This window comes from Nothoprocta perdicaria, unplaced genomic scaffold (assembly GCF_003342845.1).
Source record: "Nothoprocta perdicaria isolate Ctin4 unplaced genomic scaffold, notPer1 scaffold_5, whole genome shotgun sequence".
Classification (NCBI taxonomy): Eukaryota; Metazoa; Chordata; class Aves; order Tinamiformes; family Tinamidae; genus Nothoprocta; species Nothoprocta perdicaria.
In genome coordinates, this window is record NW_020455754.1 from 6,046,740 (window position 1) to 6,060,148 (window position 13,409).

Consider the following 13,409-nt stretch of genomic DNA (forward strand, 5'->3'; position numbering starts at 1 on the left):
TCACAGGGAAACCAAGACAGTAGGATGCAGATGCATCTGATGGCTGGAGAATCGAAGCCCTTACCTGGGAAGGTCCTTCTCTCCCGTGTTGCTGGATTTGGCACTTGTGAAGGGCGGTCTTGGTACAGCTCYACTCTGTGCCTGCTCCTGTAGCGTCTCTGGTTTCTGTTCAGCAGGACAAAAGGGAAATGTCAAAACCTCCATGAGATGGACTTATCCCTCTCCAGGAAGYCTCATGGATGCACACTAGGAGAACATGTCTGTCTTGCCTGGAATTATAGTGATTTTATATTGCTCTTTTTGGACTTAATCAAAGACATCCATCGACTTCAATGGATAATCAATCAGGCTTTGCTTTTTGCCGTATTGCACTAATCAATGGCTCTCGCAGATTACACAGAGCAATTCACCACACGACAGATTTAGAAGCATCTATCTTTTCCCCTTAAGAAATTACCCTGAAAGCACCTAATGAAGAAGCACTTATCATTGCTTTAGGTAGGCCAAATATTGCTCTTAATTAAAGCAGTGGAAATTCAGAAACGTGCAGTTTAGTTCAGCAATAGGCTTGCAAGTAGTGATGATCATTTTGATTTTTCTGTATTTCAGAAGCAGCTGGAAACTTTCAGTGAAAAGATTTATTTTGTATAAGGGAACATTTATACTTAGTTTACCATTTTATTTTAGTTCYTTCAAAAGTCTATCATAAATTACATATATTACTGGTGTGTTGGTAGATTGCTGGTCAGTTTATTTTTGCAAGTAATATGAAAAAAMCAAACTTTTAAAAATAGAAAACCTGGTCTCTAAACAAAAGTGAGCAAGCCTAAATAGCACAGGAGCCTTTTACTTGCTATAGGACATTAATATGCAGTTAAGYAGAATCCAAGTCTTGTCCTTTCCCTGCGCTATTAGATAAAAATCATACCACAATTAATGCAGTGCTCTTAAGCTCAAATCTTCAGCCACCATCAATCTGGTTCTCAAATCTGATAAGCTTTGCTCAAAAATACATAATAAATAAATAAATCAGAAGTCCTTTCTACTTTACTTAAGGTTGCACAAGGACTAACCAGAGTTCTTCCCCCAGCAACATAATTTCTGCTTTGCCACAAATGCAGGTACTCGCCTGACACCTGAAGCTGGAACTTTTAAGAAAGTTATCGACCACTTTGATATCCACAGCTACGGCTTAGACCTGAATAATGACAGAAAGAAGCCCAAACCTAGCAAAGGATGACAAGGGCAAATTTCTAGCAGTGATTAAAATTAGTCAATGAGAGAGGTGAAGGGAGAATACCCCATTAATTTTCTGGAAAAAAAAATCAAAAACTTGAAAGTTCTTTTAGCCTGGGATTCCCACCTCCCAGCTCATACCGCTTGCTGCAGAAGCCTTCCTTAAGGATTTGCTGCTGAGCTGCAGAGCTGTGGTTGCAACCAGCACTGGACTTTTGAAAAGAACTTGTGCCCATTTTAGCACCTACACTGAAGTATATGCTCTTGGATTCTGACTAAACTTGAAAAAATATTATTCTTAATCGATACGGAAAAGAAAAAAAAAAAAAAAAAAAGGAGAGTCGTTTCTACTAAAGGCTGAACTAGCAAGGAAAACAAACTCACAGAAAAAAAAGCCAGAGAGAAATGTTTTTAGCAGACTGCTGCCTTGCAAAACGAAAACATATTCAGAGCAGTTCCTTGAAAGCAGGGAAGGGGAGAGGAGGCACAAGGACCTTGGAGGCTCCCCGGGAATGTGGCTCCCTGTGGGGACACTGCTGGCCAGGAAGGAACACGGGCAGAGGAGCGTCTCCAAGCTGGCCCTACCACATCTTTTGGAAGCTGCAAGTGGCTCCGCACCAGCCTCTCCCATCCCTCCATCCTTGCAGGCACCAAAAACGCCAAGCAGGCTGCTTTGCTCCGGGAGCATCTTATCTAAAGTCCTGCTCAAAGGAGGAAACGAGRACATTTGCATTTGCCTGTGAAGCCRGCAGGGATGTTCCTCGTTACACTGCGCTTTGCCCCAGGCCTGCTTGTGGGCTCCTACGGCTCTGAAAACACCTGTATCCTTCCCATTTCTGTGCACGCTTCAGACAAACCTTTCTGGAGGCTTTCAAAGGAGCTAGGCTAATGTTTTCCCATGCTCACAGGTATTTTCTTCTTGAGATTGCTGAAGACAGAAATTAACCACTTGATTCCCACCTTTCCCCTTTCTGCAGGGTACTTCATTCACCTGTAAGAGCTTTCTTCCAGGTGAGACTGTGTCTGAACAACTTTCTCCACAGGGAAATAAAAGTCCTTGCTAATGCACCATAGATCACCTGAGTGAAGGATTCAAGGGGATACTTCTATTGGGAAAGACTTGGCATGTTTCCAGTTAGAATCCATTTATAATCCATTAGGCCATCCCTTTCCTATGGGTTTATTCTCTGTTTCAAAAAAATGCAGAAAAGTTTTTATAGTATGGAAATCTCCCACTTGCAAAGTTGCCCCGAGCAGCTCCCTTTCTGCGGGGCTGTTCCCTGCTGCAAAAGTTGGAGCTTTCTTTGGGACAGGATCCAAATTTCACCGGAGTTAAAGCGAGGATCCTTGGAGGGGACCGCTCGAGCCCCGCACGCAGTTGCGAGTGCTGTTATTTACACTCGGACTTAATTGCACAGTGTGTGGACACGAGGGTGCACGTGCACATGTGGTTACCGTGGCGACAGGCGATCCCGATAGGAAGTCTCCGTAAGAAAACACTGCAGGGGATTGGCAGGAAGAGGTCCAAGAGGCAAATTAGTTCCCATCAGTATCAGCAAGCGCTACTCAGATGCCAAGTTATATAACAGCGGGGGAAAAGTCAATGTTGCTTTCCCGTGTTTTGGGTCTTTTTTTTTTTTTTTTTTCGGTAGAACGTGAATGTCCTGAAGTTTTTCTTCTCCCACTGTATTTTCAAGCATTTTCATTAAGGATCGAGTGAGGCTTTTTCCAGTGTGCTCAGTAATTTCCCACTCGCTCTCCTAAACGATGATTTCATGTGTAACTGGCAGGAGATGAAATTTCGACAGATTGAATCTCTCTCTCTCCTCTGCGCGCGCACACACRCACATTCTTTCAGTCCCCAGACAGAAACTGTAATTCCCCTATATAAAAATGGGGGTAAAACATTTTTTTTTACTCCTTTTCAAATGTATAACATAGTTGTGAAGGCTAATTATAAAATAATGTTTATACCTTGGAGACCGCGACAGGAGGTTACGAAAATGCTTTAAAAGTCCCAGCGCTGCAATAGAAGAATTTCATTAACTGAAACAAAGCAGAACTGGTGAAAGTTTAAAAAACAAAGTATGCAAAACATTAAAAAAACAAAGCCAAATCTATTTACTGGTCTGGTACATATCAAACTTCCAAGGTTCATAGTGATTCTTTCACATTCCTAAGTGAAAAAATGCAATTAAAAGGTTCATTTTTGTTCTTAAAATCTTGGCTTTGGACAGCATGATGGGTTTTTCTTTTCAGGCCCCAAGGACGTGCAGTGCTGACTGGTTCCCAAAGGATTTTAGATGCTCGCCTCCCACCCGGCGTGCTGCAGGATGAACCTTGGTGTCCTTCGAGCCGTGGCTCCTCCAGGAGCTCATCCCTGACACAGACCACAGGGCAGTCCTTGTCCCTGCATCCAACACGTTTTCCCTCTGTGTCTTTGTGGTGAGCATGGTGACAAGAAGGTGAACCCTGACAGATGTAGGCTTTATCATAGAGAAAAATAGGCTCCCAGCAGCGTCCCAGCAGCATGAATGTGACATTTGTGGAGGCAGGCAGCAGCAGCTCCTCTGGCCCCACATGCAGCCTGCACCCTCCAAAGCAGCAAGAGGAGTAAAGCAGCATCTGCTTCTCCACAGACTCAGCACCACAAAGGTGCCGAAAYAAAGCAAAAATAATATAAATCATTATAAACCATTGGTCACGGCAATAGGTCATTCTGGCTCAGCCCCAGCAGGTCCTGCCCCATCATGGGTGCAACATCCGTGTGCAAGTAGGAGCCATGGGGGCAATGCTCACAGGGAGGCCTGGCACAAACCCACCCTGTTCATCTGCCTGGAAGGTCCCTCAGTGGGAACAGGGATCRTGCAAGGGAGCGCCTAAGCCAGTCAAGCCAAAGCACTAATGCAGTGCAAGCAGGGGCTAAATCAAGCAGGAAAGAGGAGTTTGTTAAGGCATTCGTTTAAGGCAGGCAAGCATCGTTGTGCTGTCAGATGAGGCAAAAATCTCAGCAGGGTGGAAGGCCTGGGTTTGTGTACATTTCCACACAAACAATTCGGATGTGTTACGTTTGAAGTGGAAATAATAGCCTGGGAAAGACTTGAAAACCTAACAGCGGTTGTATGCCGTGGAGCCCCAAAGACCCTGTGCAGTCAGGGCTGTCCTGGGAACGCGGTCTCTCCAGCAGCGCCGGCCCAAGGCACGGCAGCATTAATAACTGCATAGCGGCAGGATCATCCCCAGGAAGGGTTTTGGGGTCACCTAACGCTACTACTCACTTTGAGAGGTCCGCAGRCAAACCTGGAGCTCTGCTGGCTCTTGTCTTAAATCCCCCTGGTGCCTCAAAACCAGCCAGCCCAACAGCTGCGGTCTCTGGACTCAAAGTTCTGCTGCTGGTGTCACAGAAGACGGGTGCTGAGAGCCCCRCACCACCACGGCCTCCCTGCTTGCCATGAGCCTCTCAGGTCCTCACYTGCAGAAGAGGAAAAACAGCCCTTAGGTGGCCAGCTCGGAAGGTGGAAAGCACCAAAGCCCACGTGGTATCCAGAGACTTCGAAGCTGTGGAACCACTGAGAACTACAGCATGGCACGATAAACACAATGATGCCGGTGTGCATGCTCATACACACACTTCTAAAAACAGTCAAAACGCAAAAATCTAGTTTTAAATCCTATCCTTGCCTTTAAGATCTTTGGCTTCTGATTCCATCTAAACACAAGTATCAGGAAAAGACATCAGATCCCAAGTTGAGCCAGCGTAAAAGTTTTAACTTGTGGCATATCCGAGAACTCATTTTATTTTAGCTCACAAAGGAGAGCTTTTTGACAAACATATCAAACTGCTTCCCGCTGCTATTCGCAAGGGACAGGTCGAGCCATTAAGGGAGGGATGTACATCCATGTGACAAGCACAGTTGTTTTATGAAACCCWGCTAACAAAGCTTCAAAATCTGCAGCATAAAAGGTACTCTGATTTTTTTGCTGATATATGAAAAGGACACAATTGCATTCTTAATCCTAAAAATAGTTTCACTAGTGTTGAAAGCTTTACGCAAAGTAGGAAGGTTGTGTGTTTTCAAAGACACATTATTTTTCATACTTTTTTTTTCCTGATAATTTGATAGGATTTAACAGAGCTTGCTGAATATTTATTTGACATTAAAATTTGTTTTCTTATGAGAAAAATTGCTAGGGAAAGATTTCTGCTGCATTTCAATTAGTCTAACAAATAAAGTTGAACAAAGGCATTTTGCAGAAACCAAAGCCAAACTCCCCAGACAACAGAAGTTCAAACAAAACTTCCAATACCTTGTGCTTTTAATACCTGAGAAAAATACTCCAATGATAATAGAATATAAAGCAAATGGAAAAGAAAAATGTTGATAGTAACCTAATATTTCTGCTTTTTCTAAGAGAACTTTTTGAATCTTCAAGATATTTTTACTTTTGTCAGATATTGCTTGAGCAACCATTTGGATTTTATCAAGGTCACTCCACTTTACCCAAATCTCAAAAATTTTGCCTTTGGTTTCTAAGGAGGACCCCAGTATCAGGAACTGGCAGGACCCCAGTGTCTCATATGCAGGCACTTGATTAACAAAGAAGAGCAAAAATKGTTTAAATTGGCACATCTTGTTTCGGGATCTGTGTCACACAAATGAGGAGAATTCCCTTCCTGAGCAGATGTGTTTTTCCTTCTCTTCAAGCTGCCTATGTGGCTTACTCCTGGGCTTACAAGATATCAGGGCCTGGCAACCTCATTATTCTCTCTGTAGTTATTCCTATTTACCTCTACCTTCATGAGAAAAGAACCGGCCCCAAAAATTGCCTTTCCTGGATACATTTGCTTATTTGCTTTTGCATTCATTCTCCTCCTCTACAAAGCGACATCAGGGAGTTGTCCTTTGGAGAACACGGATTGGGAGTTGCAGCTCCTCGGAGGACTTGCATTGGAGCTCGATGAAACTTGCCGTGGGCTTGCAGGCTCCCCAAAATGTTATTTACAGAAGTGAAGAATGTGAACAGCAGAAGCCACAAACTGCAAGTCATTTTTTCACCATTAAAAAAGAAAAGGAGAAACAAGAAGGATGACAGAGGGAATGCAAACTAGTGTAACATACAGGATTGTGGAAGAAGAATCTCTTTCTGCCCCAGTTTTAAGTGTGTATCATTCCTTTGGGCTAAGCTGGAAGCTCAGCATGCACTGACTCAAGAGGAGCTCTGCTGGAGAGTGAAGTGAAATCTTCTCCTTGGAGATATCTTGAGTAGCTTATGAAGGAGCTGTCACCCTGTGATAGTAGGGCCCGTGTTAGAGCAACCTGTTCTGCAACTAACTTGCAGCTTCCTCTACTAACTAAGAGCTTTGCCTTCTGATCCACCCGCGGAGCTGCTTCTAGGCTGGTACGTGTGTGAGAGGCAACAATTTCAATGTGCAGTAACAACATGTACTGGGCTGAGCTCTGTCTGCTCCGTGAAAGTCTAGTRAGAAAAGTCATCGTTGGAAGAGTGGGTGACTGACACCCATCAGCAGCAGGTTGGGCCAGTATTCGAATTCCTGTGGAGCTCCCATCCCAATGGCATGGGCAGTGGGAACTAGTTCCCTGCCCCTGATCCCTGCCTTGGATCATGTGTCGCATCCCATCCRGATTACAGCAAACCAGGGCTTGAAGGCTGCCTCATTGTTGATCATTCACTGATATTTCCTATTTCGTCTAAATCAATATGCTGATTGTATCAGCCATARAGCTTTATGGAGGTTGGTTTATTCCCCCCTCCAAATGGACTGTTCTCTTCTCTCTCATAAAGTTAATTTTATAGTCTTTGTTCATTTTCCTAATCTGCAAATTACATCCTCCTGTACTCTGATTACTTACTATTGGAAAAACAGACCTTCTATATTTCCCCTCTGCTTCCAGTTTGAATATTCTTTGCATTATCTTGATGACCTTAATCTCTTTTTTTTTTTTTTCTCCCCACCACTGGCCTCTCAAGGAAGCGGCAAACACACCAGCAACACTAAGTGTGTCAGCCAGAAAAAACAGTCTCAGTTCCTGCACTACACTCATTCCATCAGATTCCCTTTTCTTTCCTTTCCTTTTTCCTTCCATTTCCTTTTTTGGACTTCCCTCCTCTGGCAACAGCAAAAAAAGAGAGCCATGGCAGGGAAGATTTGGAGTCCTCCTTAAAATCCTTCATTTCCTACTGGGAAGGAAGACAGTTTCCTATACTGGGAAACAAGATATTAATCAGGCAGAACCTGACCATTGAACAATACTGCAATAAGCGGGTCATTTTCTATTCAAAGACACGTTCATTTTGCAAGAAGTGTAGCTATGCATGTGCTCATACAGTCCTGTTTAAAATAGCCAGGGGCCTCATACACAGCCATAAGAGCAAGAGCATCTCATGGGTGTTCACCCCTGTGTGCTATTCAGCTACAGCTGAACCTCAGAAATAAGGCACACTTTATAAATAAGGCAAAAACAAGGCTTCACTTTGCTCCTTGTCCTCACACTACTTCTGTTCCCTGGAAGAACATCCCTAAAATGGATCCTGAGCTCCGAGTAGTTGTAAAATTATCCTGGTGAGCCTGGAGAAGCTTCATAGCCCATCAAGCACTCAGGAGAAGAACCAATAAACAAGGAGCTGTTACTTGGCAAAACTTGAGGGAATAAGAACTCTGCCAGGAAACAGGAGCACATAAAAGTGCTCATTCCCAGTCCTCAATTTTTCCTCCCTGTGGAATATTTTGTGGTTTTCTACCTTGTTCTGATTGCAGATCCCTAAAAATCTATTGCAGGGAAACAGGGCTACAATATTTTGTTTTTCTTGCTTTCTTTTTGCAGAACCCTTTGAAAGTTCCTGTGAACACCATGCAATTCACCGGTCAAGCCTCACAGCACCATATCCACCAACTTACTGTCAAAGCAACACACCCTGATTGAAGACCACTCCACACAGAGCATCCTAGAGCATCTCTTGCAGATCGCAAAGATCTCAAGCAAGGTTTTCCTTTGATGGAGACATTTGTGGTAGTGCGGCCTTCCCCCTCTTTCCCCCGAGCTTCTTTGCATTTTCGATCCTTCTCCTCGGTGGTCTTCTCTCCCTGCCTTCCCCTCTCTTCCCTTCCCACTCTCTTGCCTCTTGGTGCGAGTAGCACGGAGGGAGCCGCCGCTCGCAGCCCTGCTCAGTGATGCAGACAGCAGGACCGCTTGCGTGGTCCTTGCTCCCAAGCAGCAGCTCTAGCCAGCAAAATAAGCCACCAATTAATCTGAGCAGCCAACTTGCTGCTTAAAAACCCCACATTATTTCACATTCGAGCCCAGCATCTCTGTCTGACTGCAAGCTGCCTGATGCCAGGGATGTATTTGCAGAGAGACCTAAGGAAGGAAAGGCCTCAGACCCCTTCTTTCCCAACAGCAAGCACAGAGCTGTGGGGACCACATTGTTTCCAGTGCTTGTGCGAACTCTTGAGGGCACAGCTCGCCACCAGGGCAGGAACGGCCCTTTATTTGTAGGCTGGTAGTCTTGGCAAGGCTGCAGAATGCTTCCCCCCGCAATGCATTTTACACTCATAATTACTGCGTGGTGGGTTTCTATCAAATCCCTCTAACTTCAAACGTGTGACACAATCTATTGAAACCTGTACGTGATTCACGGGCTCCCTTTGGGGAGGGGRGCCGGAGAGGCGCTGGGGCTGCTGCTGTCCCTGTGATCCGGCAGCGATGCCGCTGTGGAGGCTCGGGGAGCCAGGGCCGGCGGCCCCTCCAGCCGGCCCAGCTTTCCTGGGGTGCCAGCGCCATCTAGCCGGGCAAAGTCACCTCCAAAATGTCCCGAGGAGGCAARGAGGGAGCGGTGGGTCCCCACAGCCCCCCAGCACCCACCGCTCGGCTACYGCGGCTCCCTACGGGGTTCCTCAGAAATGCTAGGCCCGGGGGGACCCACCGCTCACACAGCCCACCYGGGCCTGAGCGTTTCTGCAGAGACAGTTTTCCAAAAGGAAAAAAAAAAGCTTTTGCACAACATTTTGCTCGGCTGCCATCATCTGGGAGATGAGAGGGGCCCTCTGTGAAGATGAGGCAAAGACGTGACTTTCACGTCATTTCAAACACCTGAGCTGTCCCCACAGAAGACAGCGAGGTGTTCACTGAGTCGGCGGGTGGCGGAGCAGGGCTGGTGTGAATTCACCCAGCACTTCATCAGCTTTCTGCAGACAAATACTGAGGGGATGATTGAGAGGAGGGGAGGTAATTCCTGGGAAGCAAATTCAGTTCCCCCTGAACTCAGAGCTGGGTGGGCTTTGAGAAGAGCCACAAAAACTTAGCTAGCTATTTCAAAGATTTAGTTGCCATTTCAAAAAGCCTTGTCTTAGAAATTAGAGTCACATTTTAAGAACAGACATGAAACAACCATGCAGGCAGCATAACCCTTTCACACCCTGGCCCTGCCGACTGGCACTTGTGCCACAGCAGGARGCGGCACCTGAGGCCTTCAGAGATCCCAGTTTGCTGCAGGATCCCAAGTGGTTTGGGGATGGTGCCACATCCAAGAGCTATCAATGTAATTAGTTCCCAGTCACTTCATTGAGGCTGGACAAGGAAACCACTGAGAGTCTTAGAGAATGGGCCTCATGTCTCTGAGAGCATCTCCTTTACCCACCATGCGCTAATGCCTTTACACTAATGACTGGGAGATATTTAAGTGTTGCGATGACAGAGCTATGTAAGTGCCTTTGATAGATGTGTACGTTTGCCCGCTGCTTTTCTTGCCTTTTGACTACAAGGTCTTAACATAGTAGTACAGCAAGTTAAACTGGCCTGACCTCCCGTGCTTCAAGACGCATTTATCACAGATACAGTTTCCAAGCTAGTACCAGCAAAGACAGTTGAATTTAACAGGTTTTCTTGGACCATTCCTCACTGATGCAAATACTTGGGCAAAGCTGATGTGGCTAGCACCAGTTCCAGATGGCATTAACACAACATCAATATGGGCATAATGGGTTGGCCACCTTGTGACTGTGTATCTGCTTTGCTCGACTCCCCTATAAGTCATGTCATCTACCTAGCATACCTCACAGCCTCAAGAGACAAACAGGACATTTCATTATTTCTTGCTACATGAGAGAGGTTCTTATACTTCGCTGGAGTAAATCAAAGGCCTTGTGTTCACACAGTGAACTGCCATGGATAGAAAGACCTTTCCAAAGTCCATTTTGACCCTTAGAAACTAAAGATTTTGTAACAGACAGAAAATTCACATTTGCTCCTTCCTTCTTGAAGAGTCCCATTGTCTGCTGGACAAAGTCCTCAGCTGAGARAGTGGCCCTGAAGCTCTTACCATCAGCTTCAGAAATAAAACACATCCACAGTTTCCTTCCTGAGATGCCTGCYGACCTCTTCTCTCAAGTAACATAAAACTTTCACACTTCAACTTCTCTGGGTTGGCTGAAGCTTTGCACTGTTGTCATTAAGCCAGAGCTCAACAACAGGAGCCASATGACCAGGCACCAGAGACACAAGACTTAACAGATAAGAGCTTCTTGTTAGGCAAGACAACCCACACGTCTAGTGGCACTAACCTCCACCGCTTCCCCCAGGCATCTTCTAGGTCACTGTAGTTGGATGTTTAACCTCTTCTCTGTGATTCTTCTGCAACCTCTTCTGCTTATTTGTCTGTCCTTCCCCTCAGGCTTCTCAAGTAAAGCCCAAGGTGCTCCACTAACACCACAGGCAAGCCTCTATGTGTCTTGTGGCACATACTTTGCTTTACTTTGCTGAACATAGACAATATAACTGGAGAAAATCTTGGAAACTGAGGGTCCTCAGCTTACTAACAAGAGAAATTAAACTGAGCACAGGCTTAGCTGGGTTGTGATCAAAGTGCCTTTGMCATAACAAGACCTGTTATGAATGATTATTTTGCTGCCTAGAAATTGGCATTCACATATAATTCTGAGGAAAATGAGAGTGAAAATATCAGTCATGTAGGATTTCTGCATGTCATCATTTCACGGGATACTTTACATGCCACATCAGCAGTGCTTAAATAGCAGGTAGAGTCACATTCACGGGAGGAAGCACATCCTCATCATCACACACTGTACAGAGACTGCTGCTCCATGAGGGGAGGTCAATGATGCTCCAGCTCACCTGGGCTGGTGTGATGCTTGGCAGATTGCCAGCTATATATATATATATATATATATACACACACACACACACACGTGTGCACACACGGGATGGGATATTAATTTCCACATAAGCACTGCATCACCTAACTTGGTTTTGCTTTTTGTTGGCCCATAAAGCCTGAACCTTAGCTCAAGTTCCGGAACAATAGCCCTTACCAGCACTTTCTACTAATGCAAGTATGTGCTTTTGTTCTGAAAGGGTGCTCCAGAAATGGTATTACTGCATTTCACATTTACTATATCTTGGTGATTTTCCAGAAAAATATCTTAGTTTGCACACAAAGCATTGCTGGTTTAGTTGCAAATTAAACCGGAGATCTGAAAGTCACATTGGGTTCCTTCTGTCGCCACCAGGAATAAAGATTCCGCAGCTGCAGCTTTGTTAATTGTTCTGTCAATTACAGCAAATTAATTTACTCCTATTTATTTATAACTATCAAAACTGCACTCAGAGCTATGCAACACAGCAGTAAAGGCAGCCTTTTCTTTTGCTCGGGATCTTCTCAGTTTTATTTTGCTATGTTCCAGAGCTAGCCTATCTGCCTGGTCTCTGCTGAACCTGCAAGGAAGGCAAAGGAGGTCAGGGCCTAATTCAGCACCCATCAGACTGGCATTAACGAGTTTTGGACCCTGCCTCCAGAGATAAATTACGATTAGGAAAATACAGCACATTTTTAAGATAGTCGTAGTTTTCTATAAAGATATGTTTTGGTGCTGTGACATTTTTTAAATGGACGGAAAACAGAAGTGGAAATTAGAAAACAATCTCCCTTACCCAAACAAACCTTTTGCTTTTACTGTAATTACRTAAGTCGTGCTAGGTGAAGTCAGGTGAGCAGTCTATAAACACAGCTAATATCATAACAACACATGTGATTGTGTGCAATGCGACGGGCAATTGTGCACTAAGCAGGAACATTAGTGGTCACTGCACACAATAACTCACTGGGACACCTCTTATTTTCCTACACAGAAAGAAAGAAAACAGAATAATACACTTCTCCATGCTCCCCGGATTTTGCAGATAGCTTGTCATTAAAGAACTAATTTTCTATTCTGCTCTCAGCAGACGGTTCTTTTGCATAAAATATTCTCCTGCTCTCTGCCCCTTGCTCCCTAGAGGCTGGCTCCCAAAGGACATTAGCCCCCTTTAGAACAACGTCCATAGGAACAAGGCGCTCCAATTCACCTCAAATTCAGCAATATCAAGTCTGACAGCTCCATAAGCTGAACTCCTGCTCTAAAATGCCCTCTGCTTTCCCAATGCCCAAGAACTGAACTGGTCATTGACAAATTCTGGCTGTTTGCATGTTAGGAAACAAACAGAATCTATCAAATAAAATATAAATATAGACTTATTTCTTCCATAACATATAGGAATGTGCATAAACATACCAGCTATAAAATGTATAAAGCCTCCCAGATAAACATTTTACTAAAACAATTGCATAATATTAAAGAAATGCTAACTTATAGTGAAGAACAGAGTGGTTGAAATATTTTGCACACATATTGATATATTTGCAGAAGAGTCCTAATCAAGCCAATCACCTTTTTTTTTCYCCCCTAAAAAAAAWTTTTTCATTAACAACTGCTAACTTCATTAATATAGTTCATTTTACTTGTCATTCTCCCTGTCTGTWTTGGTTGATACTGTTACAAAGATTTAATCTGAATTATGTTTCAAATTATTCGAATGTCTGCTTTCTAAATCTTGTATTTTTCTCCTGGAAAGTTCCATAAAAGGGGGAATAGAAACTCAAAAAAGGATTCTGAAAAAAAGAATGCATTTTATTTGAATATATTGCAGAATTATTTTAAAAAATAATTTGAATATAAAATGACTATAATACTAGTACTGGTAAGTAGACAAAATACATCATTTTACAGTGCTTTCTTAAGATTATTTCTTTAGTTTTGATCATCTCTGATCATTTCTTTATCTGGGAAAGGCATGATTTGTTAAAACTTTTCAAATCTG

General features: G+C 44.0%; 1 long non-coding RNA gene across 1 annotated transcript; it reads right to left on the minus strand.

Moving 5' to 3' along the window:
* Nucleotides 1–3,060: 3,060 nt before the first annotated feature.
* On the minus strand, nt 3,061–4,569 carry LOC112954463. Its single transcript, XR_003250717.1, has 3 exons — nt 4,515–4,569; nt 3,211–3,259; nt 3,061–3,119 (listed from the first exon to the last, which is right to left on the minus strand). It is a non-coding gene; the product is annotated as an uncharacterized LOC112954463 (long non-coding RNA).
* Between the last annotated feature and the right edge of the window lie 8,840 nt (nt 4,570–13,409).